At 43.7% G+C, this 9,838-nt stretch overlaps 1 pseudogene; it reads right to left on the bottom strand.

Moving 5' to 3' along the window:
• Nucleotides 1–4,767: 4,767 nt before the first annotated feature.
• LOC124656736 lies at nucleotides 4,768–9,073 on the bottom strand (annotated as a pseudogene).
• Nucleotides 9,074–9,838: the final 765 nt, after the last annotated feature.

Consider the following 9,838-nt stretch of genomic DNA (forward strand, 5'->3'; position numbering starts at 1 on the left):
AACGAGTGGAGGCTCGTAAGGCCGAGCTTCAAGGCGGTCATGGCGGCTTCTCCGCCAACTCCTCCTACCGCAGCAGCAAGAACTCCTTCCGCCCTGACTTCCGCTCGGGTGCGGATCAGCGGAACCCGCCCAAGCCGTTCTACACCAACAAACCTGCTGGCGGCTCAAGTGGTGGCTTCCAATCTGGAGCAGGCGGAGGCTCGCGTGGTGCTCCTCAATCTGGTGGAGGTGGCGGCTTCCAATCTGGAGGAGGTGGCGCCTTCCAATCTGGAGGAGGTGCACGTTCTGGTGGAGGCAGCGGTAACCGGCCTATTTGTCAGATCTGTGACAAGGCCGGGCACATCGCATCCCGCTGCTTCAAACGCTTCAAACAAGAGTACCTCGGTGTGGATAATGATGGACGCTACATGGACCGTCAAGTGGCTGCAGCTACCACTCATGGCCATGGTCACACCTCTTCTCACTCGGTTGATCCGGGGTGGTACATGGACACCGGCGCCACCGACCATCTCACCAACGAGCTCGACAAACTCACGGTGAAGGAGAACTACCGCGGCAATGATCAAGTCCACGCCGCAAACGGGAATGGTATGCAAATTCATCATATTGGCCATTCTAGTCTTCCTACTCCTTCATCTCAATCTCTGCACCTTAAAGGAGTTTTACATGTTCCATCCGTTACTCGTAGCCTTTTGTCGGTTCGTCGATTCACTTTAGACAACAGAGTTTTCTTTGAGTTTCACCCTCATTTTTTCTTTGTCAAGGATCGGGACACGAGGGCCATACTCCTTAGCGGTCGGTGTTACGGAGGTCTTTATCGCCTTGATGACTCTCCTGCAAAACAAGTCTTCAGTGGAATAAAGGTGTCACGCGAGAAGTGGCACTGTCGTTTAGGACATCCAGCTACCCCCATAGTTCAACACATATTGCATCATCGCCAGCTTCCTTCATTAGATTTGCATAATAATGTAATTTGTGATGCTTGTCAACAAGGCAAAAGTCATCAATTGCCATTTTCCCTTTCCACTCATGTAGTTTCAGCACCACTTGAGATTATTTATTTCGATGTATGGGGTCCTGCTCAAACCTCTGTTAGTGGACACACTTATTATGTCAGTTTTATTGATGGATACAGTCGTTTTACTTGGTTATATCTTCTCAAACGCAAGAATGATGTCTTTGATATTTTCTTGCAATTCCAGCGTCATGTAGAACGTCTTCTCAATAGAAAAATAATCCATGTTCAAACTGATTGGGGAGGAGAGTACATTAAACTCAACCAATTCTTTAGTAATATTGGTATATCTCATCGAGTTTCTTGCCCGCACACACACCAACAAAATGGTACCGCAGAGCGTAAACATCGCCACATCGTGGAAACTGGCTTAACCCTTCTTGCTCATGCTTCGGTTCCTTTTCGCTTTTGGAGTGATGCATTTTCCACAGCATGCTTTCTCATCAATCGACTCCCTAGTCGCGTCATTAACATGCAAACTCCGTTGGAACGCCTTCTTGGCGAAGCGCCGGACTACACCTTTTTTCGTGTTTTCGGATGTGCGTGTTGGCCTCATCTTCGACCCTACAATAGCAAAAAGCTCGAATTTCGATCCAAAAAGTGTGTGTTTCTTGGCTATAGCTCCCTCCATAAAGGCTACAAATGTTTACATGTGCCCACTAATCGTGTTTACATATCCCGAGATGTTGTCTTTGATGAAGGCATTTTCCCATTCTCACAACTCCCTACTCATACATCTGAAAATACTGTTCATTCAATTCCTAGTAGTGGCCAATTTGATGATATTGTGCATGCACCGTTGCTTTTACCTAACCACGGTGCAGGAATTGGAAGAGGAGCCCGTCTGGAACTCCTAGCTCCAGCCATCAGCAATGATCACGTTGATGTGCATGTGCATGCCTCGCCTGGTGTACCAAGCCATGCTGGGTCGTGCGTCCCCGACCCGGATCCAGCCTCACCTGCACCAACTTCTTCAGGCCGTGATCTCCTGCTGGGTGTTTCCGAGCAGTCTCCAGCTCCTGGTCCGGAGCCAGTTCAGCGTCGTCTGGAATTTTCGCCCGCATCCACGCAGTCTGCTGCCGATTCATCACCTGGTCCTTCTGCTCCCGTGCCTGAGCCCATGGGCGTTGTTACACGGCTTCAGCGCGGTGTACGCCAGCCCAAACAACGCACAGACGGAACCATTGCCTGGACTGCCACCTGCATGGCGCATGCACTCTCGCGCGCGTCTGCCGAGCCTCGAAATCTCTCAGATGCTCTCAGTACTGCCCACTGGAAGTCAGCCATGGACGCAGAATATTCAGCGCTGCTTAAAAATGGTACATGGCAGCTTGTCCCTCCTCGTCCGGGTATTAATGTGATCGATTCTAAGTGGGTTTTCAAGATCAAGCATAATTCCGATGGCTCTATTGAACGCTATAAAGCACGGCTTGTGGCTAAGGGTTTTCGGCAGCGTTATGGACAAGATTATGAGGATACATTCAGTCCAGTTGTCAAGCATACTACAATCCGCCTATTATTGTCTCTTGCAGGGTGTCGCGGCTGGCACCTTCGCCAACTGGATATCCAAAATGCCTTTCTGAATGGTGTACTTGAGGAGGAAGTGTTCATGCGGCAACCTCCTGGATTTGAGGATCCTTTGCATCCTTCATACTTATGTCATCTTCAGAAGGCTATATATGGTCTCAAACAAGCTCCTCGTGCGTGGCATGCTAGACTCAGTTCTGTTCTTGGCTCACTTGGTTTTCGAGCATCCACTGCTGATACATCTTTGTTCATCCTCTGTCGGACAGGTCTCACTATGTTCCTCCTTGTATATGTTGATGATATAATTGTTGTCAGTTCTTCATCTTCTACTACTGCTCGGTTAATTCTTGAGATGAGTTCTGCATTCGCGGTCAAGGATTTGGGCCCTCTTCACTATTTTCTTGGCATTGAGGTTCACCGTCAGACTTCTGGAGGTCTTCTTCTCACTCAGAAGAAATATTCACTGGAGCTTCTTCAGCGTGCTAATATGCTTAAGTGTATGCCAGCTTCCACTCCTATGACTGTTGTTGACCGGCTTTCTGCACATGAGGGCACGCCGCTTTCTGCTGATGATGCCACTCGCTATCGCAGCATTGTTGGAGGGTTACAATATCTCACTCTCACCCGTCCAGATATTTCTTTTGCTGTCAACAAAGTATGTCAATATTTGCAGGCTCCTAGGGATCCTCATTGGACAGCTGTCAAACGCATCCTTCGGTTTGTTAAGTTCACAATGGGCCATGGCTTGACTCTTCGCCGTACTTCAAACACTCTCTTGTCAGCTTTTTCTGATGCGGATTGGGCTGGTAATATGGATGACAGGCGATCCACGGGGGGGCATGCCATCTTCTATGGTGGTAATTTGGTTGCCTGGGCTGCACGTAAGCAAGCTACCGTGTCTCGTTCTAGTACTGAGTCGGAATACAAGGCAGTAGCAAACGCAACAGCTGAAATTATTTGGGTACAGTCTCTTCTTCGGGAGTTGGGTTTTCCTCAAGCACGTATACCTATACTATATGGTGTGACAACATTGGAGCTACCTATCTATCTTCCAATCCAGTGTTTCATGCTCGCACCAAGCATATAGAGGTTGATTTTCATTTTGTCAGAGAACGAGTGGCTCGAAAACAACTTCAGATCAAGTTCATCTCTTCGAAGGATCAAGTGGCAGATATATTCACAAAGCCTCTTCCTTTACCAGCTTTTGAAGCATGTACACGCAATCTCAATCTGTCTCAGCCGGTTGAGATTGAGGGAGGATGATAAACAATATGATTGTAACGTTGTAACATATTGTAGCTAACAACCTAGGAACGTTAGGATCTGCTTGAGATCTGATGTACGTCTGTTGTAAAGCCTTGAGCTGTACGTTTGCTATCCATCTATGAGTATATATACAGCAAGGACGTGACCCTTCAAGGCACGATCCATACCCTACCAAACTACGTGTTTTTCAGGACAAACAAACCGTGCTATCTGTTGGTGCCCTATTAAAGTACATGGTCTCCATCGATGCAACCGATGCGAGGAGCAGTTAATCCTTTTGATTTAAGATTATCTGTCAGATACTGCGTGTTTGGAGATAGAAATTGTTCTACGTCTCCACCACAAAGGAAATGCATCACAATTTCAAAGTGTCGTTGTTTCTGTATGCTAGCTATAGTTCACAACAACATATTGCTAATTTTCTCCTAGAAGACTTGAGAGTTAGTGACCTCCATGTTATATGTATTTGTTTCCTAGACTGCTTACCATGTCTAATTGTTCAAGCCATTGATATGACATGGATAAATCATCAGCCATACAGGAAATCAAATTGACTTTCTATTGAATTTATGTGGTGCCAAAAATGTACACGTTCCAAGACGCATTGTGTTCCCATTTTTACCATAAATTGCATATATATCTATTGTTCTTTATTTAGGATGGGCGGGTGCGGAAAAGTGTGCTTCAATGTTCTAATTACAACGCCATCAACACTAATTCAATGAATTAAAAGATAGAGTTCTAATATTAATGAACATTACATATTTCGGTTGATTACACAGAAAGAGGTATCAACCACACACTACAATAATCACTCAAAACAGACACACACACACACACACACACACACACACACACTACAATAATGTTGTGCATGTTCCCAACTTAAGGAGAAACTTGGAAATATAATAAGACAAAAAAATACTTGTGTTGTCCTGCTGGCTGCTGCATTTTTAGTGTTATGGACTATGAAGGATGTCTATGTTGTTGGGAGTTGACTTCGTTGAAATATTTGTGCTAGTAGTTTCACTGATGTCTGTGTTGGTAGGAGAATTATATATGGTAATATCACCAATGTTGTTAGGATTTTCACTCTTTGATCTACCAAACTTCTTGTTTCTCCTAATCATCACAAGTTGTTCGGCTACCTCTGTCATATCTGGCCGACCTTGAAAGTCTTCCTTTAGACAGTCCATTGCTAGCTTGCCCATTTCCTCAAGGACAACGATATCGTCTTCAGTTGCAATGTCATTGTCAAACATTGCCCTCCCACTCTTTTCATTTTCATAAACCTTTCGGTACTCAGTAATGAGACTAATACAATTCTCATCATACACATTTCTCTTACCTGTGATGAGCTCCAACAAAACTGCTCCAAAGCTGTACACATCACTCTTCTGTGTCAAAAGACCAGTTTTCATGAATACTGGGTCTATGTAACCCATGCACCCAACCACAACCTTCGCGAAATATTCTTGTTTCACTAGCTTAGACAGCCCAAAATCCGCTATTTTTGGTGTTAACTTGTCATCCAGAAGTATGTTGTCTGGCTTGACATCACCATGTCTCATAGCATGAGTTGCATAACTATGCATATATTTTAAACCTTCTGCAGAGCCAATTGCAATGTCCAAGCGTGAGTCCAAGGGGAGTACTTGATTTTTTTTTGCCGTGCAAGATGTCTTGGAGGCTCCCATTTGATGCAAACTCATAGACTAACACTGGAACGTCCACCTCCAGGCAGCAACCAATGAGCTTGAGGATGTTCTTGTGGATCATCTGTGTCTGGATTTCAATTTCGTCAACAAATTCCTCCTTTGTAGCTTTATCTACTTTGATAGATGCCTTGACTGCCACCATGGTTTGGTCAGGAAGAGTCCCCTTGTACACATTACCAAAGCTTCCATTTCCAAGAAACTCTGCATTATCTTTTGTAATTTTCTTTAGTCCATCTTTTGTGAATATTGTGAGACCTTTCACATTTTTAAGCACCTCCCCTCCGTTCTTTTCAAAAAGGTTATCCAGTTTTCTCTTTTGGAGTATAATGAATGCTATAAGGAAAGTGACAATAGGTATGAATACTCCTACAGTGATGCCTGCAATTAACATATTATAAATCAGTTACTCATTACTAATGCAGCTTAATTTGGTTCATTTAATTTAAAATACATGCTAAGTAAGACTTTTATTAGTACATCATAATTGGCGAGTACTACTGTTACATGTGAATAATCTGAGCTTGGTGTCGTGATCATATGCTAAACCTTTGGAACGGTCGGTGTAAATAAAAGAGATAATCTTAAAAATTAATTAATTTTAAAAATGATGAAGATACAACATTAGTCAACACAGTATCCACGGAAACGCCTCACACCATAATTTTTTTTGTCTTAATGATACACACAAAACTAAGTTACCATATATTTCTGCTCGATATGTTTCATATTTAGTATCCACACAGTTGGTCAATACTGTACTATTTTTAATCATAGGACCTGATAAGCTGATTTTCAATTCGGCTCCCGGGTGCATATGCTCTATCTACCCAAATAATATATTTGAAAGTGTCGAAGATCTACATGTACATCTCCATAATATATGTGAGTTCGCCAAGTTTCATGAAAAACAAATATTTTTTGTGGCCTAGGTAAAAAAGAGAAAATTTATCTTGTGAAGAGCCTTATTCTAGCACTGGAATTTTTCTTTTTGACACACGTCACATGAAAAGTCTATTTTTCCTGAAATGACTTTGTGAGCGCATATCACGTGAAGATGTATGTGCGAATTTTTTATTTAATTTTTTTTGAAATTTCAAATATGTGTAAGATGCATTTCAAAATTAAGGGAGCATATGCTCCCATATTCCAAAACACCTCTCCCCCTGATAAGTGTACACTTAATTTTTCTACAATTGTTTTGGGGGATATCACATTGTTCGTATGGCAGACCTATTTGGACTACTATGTGTATAGTTCTCATGTAAGAAAATCAACATAAGGGTACATGTCATTCCAATTGCACGGTAAAATTGATGACCGATTAAGAGTCTTGGACTATCATATTCTAACCACGTAGTCATCTCGCATAACACAAAAAATTCATGTGAGTGGGTGTGTAGAACCATTGAATGCGGATCAGGATACGTTAGAGTCTGAAAAACTTAGATTCATACTTACCTAACTTTGACTATTTATGTATAGACATGTTAACGATTATGCCGAAAAGAAAATAATTCATCTTCAGCAGTATATCCATATACAAAAAAAAAAACTGGCCAAATTTTCACCATGTTCATGTTTCTAAAATGTTGCATATTGGGACACGTAGTGAGTAAATGAGAGGAAAAAACATCATAAAAGTTAATTATTGATAGATAACCTCGCATACTTATCTAACATCATGTAAACACTATAGTTCCGTGTACAGATCCAATATCACGTGCATGGATGTTTCAACGTACACATGGCATGCTACTATCTCCGATCCTATAAAGTAAGGCCTATATTAATTTTGAAAAGTCAAATCACGTAAATTTTAGCTGATTTTTTTTTACTAAAATCATTAACATGAAAAATACAAAATTAATATAGTTAGATATATCATGAAATGTATTTTCATATGATATCTATAGAACATAGTTGTTGATAGATTTTTCTAAGAGTTTGATCAAATTTAATTGGCTTGACTTTTGAAAAAAAAGGCTTATTAATTGGAACGGAGGAACTAAACAAAATTCTACGGATATGAGATTGCCAAAGTTGTTACTCCCATAGATGATATTTGTTTTACCAAAAGATGATTTTTTTTAGCTAAACATTTGAGATAGTTGTAAAACAATGTTGTTTATGGTCACATAATGGGAAATTATGTCATACCAAAGAAATCATATTTGTATTTCTTCAAAGCTTTCAACCAACACCAGATGATACCCTCGCATTTGCGAGCGCCACTATGCTAGTTTTCTATTGTAAAATGGGTTACGCCGGCTGATATATATATGTTTTGATGACCCTATACTCCTATAACCTGTACAGCTCACGTGACAAACAGAACAATAGGATAGCATTGCGGGAATATGAAAATGTAAAACTGAGCGTGTGTGTGTACCGATGGCAAGCATTATTTCAGGTGCGACCTTGATTATATAGTCGCAAGTATTCTCAAATGCATTGTTTTGGAAAGCCCTTTGTCTGGAAGGGCATGCGCAATCGTATGAACCAGGGAGGTTTCTGCATACTCCGTTGCAAGGGAAATAATACGGGTCACGGCATTCATCGATATCTGCATCGTGGACGGAAAGGATCAACAATGAGTCTGCACTATATTAATATAAATGCAGAAACGAATTGAAAGGGACGGTTAGCTACCTTGGCATCCATTCATAAGGTATGGGTTGCCCCAGTAGCCCTTGGTGCAATTGCAGAAGTATCCGGGGCCGTTGGTGGAGTTGAGGCATTCGCTGTTGACGCTGACGCAGGCGTACTCCGGGGTGTTTTTCACCTCGGGGCAGGTCATGTTCTCGGCGGACATGGTGTCGTCGCTGTAGGTTCCGCGGATTGCCCAGTCGAGCACCTGCGGCTTGGTGATCGAGCTCCCGTCCATGTTGAGGTCGGACACCCGGAAGCGGTAGCTGTTCTTCGCCACTATGAATGCGTAGTCGCAAGGGGAGATGTCCATACGCTCGTGCGACAGGGAGGAATTCGAGGAGGATTGAAATACCATGGTGCTGTCGACGAGCCCCGGTGCGATCTCGACGCGGCAGCAGCCGTTTCCCGCGCAGGCGCCGTCCTCAGTCATGGAGTCGTTGTCGTTGCAGTAGCCCACACACCCTACCACAGGTACAGAGCCGGTGTAGACGACGGTGCTGCACCCGAGGACGACGAGCTCGTTCATGGTGTTGGAGATGCGGTACACGGGGCTGATGCCGCTGTTACCATCGAATGACTCGTCGGGCTTGATGGCCCCGTCGGTGGTGTTGTAGCACTGGTACGCGATGGGCAGCATCACCAAGACCTGCGGTCGCGGCATCCCGGTCAGGTTCAGCACCTTTATGTTGCGCGTGCTGTCCGCGAGGATCGGCGTTCGACCGTCGATGCAGTGGATCTGGAAGCCTGGCAGGAAGCAGCCGGCCTCGATGCCGAACGGGAAGGCGATGTCCACGCCGCCGCAGCTCCTGTTGCAGCCTGTCGCTGGCGGCTGGAAGCTATCAGCGAGAACCAGCACAGGCAGGAAGAGTGCCGCCCATATTGATGGACGCTTGGCCATCATAGCACTTACACAATCACTGCCCAATCTGCTTGCTTATTAGATGATCGAGCTAACTCAGCTTGCTATGTTCGCTGAATGGCGCAAACTTGTTTATATAGAGTTACCGGCTCTTTAGCTGGAATGGAGTAGCTACTTGCATCAGTTATGGCAAGCGACAGCGCACTAACACGTGCGTTCCGTCAAGGTAGTACCGTAGTAGTAGTACTGTACTTTGCTGGGGTCTTCTTCATTTTCACGACCACGCACCTCCTCACGTTCCAGGAGGCGACTTTGAGTGCGGAAGAATCTCTATACGTTCCACGAGAAGACGGACCTCGCCCTCCTAGGGCCGCGGGACAACTGGGTTAGAGCAATTCCAATAGTATAGCCAACTGTTGGCTATAACAAGATGTCATATCATTTGTAGTCATCATATAGCTAACATGTACAATAGTTGGCTATAAGAATGTAGTACTTTTACTAATATATGGCTCACCTTTCACTCTCACAAGGTACCTAGGAGCACGTGCAAGAGGTGGCTATTGCATAGTAGCCCACCTCCCTTCTCTCTCATCTTCTCTCTCCTTCAACTCATCTAAAATATATTATTTAATGTCTTATAGTCAGCTGACTGGACTCTATTGTACTTGCTCTTATTAGTAGATGAACTGACATGAAAACGATGCCATCCGCTGGTGCGATGATGATTACAGAGTAAAAAATCTTCTTCTTCGCAACAGCGGTTGTTAAAAAAATACAAGATGAACATCCAAACAGTGACCA

This window comes from Lolium rigidum, chromosome 5 (genome assembly GCF_022539505.1).
Source record: "Lolium rigidum isolate FL_2022 chromosome 5, APGP_CSIRO_Lrig_0.1, whole genome shotgun sequence".
Lineage (NCBI taxonomy): Eukaryota > Viridiplantae > Streptophyta > Magnoliopsida > Poales > Poaceae > Lolium > Lolium rigidum.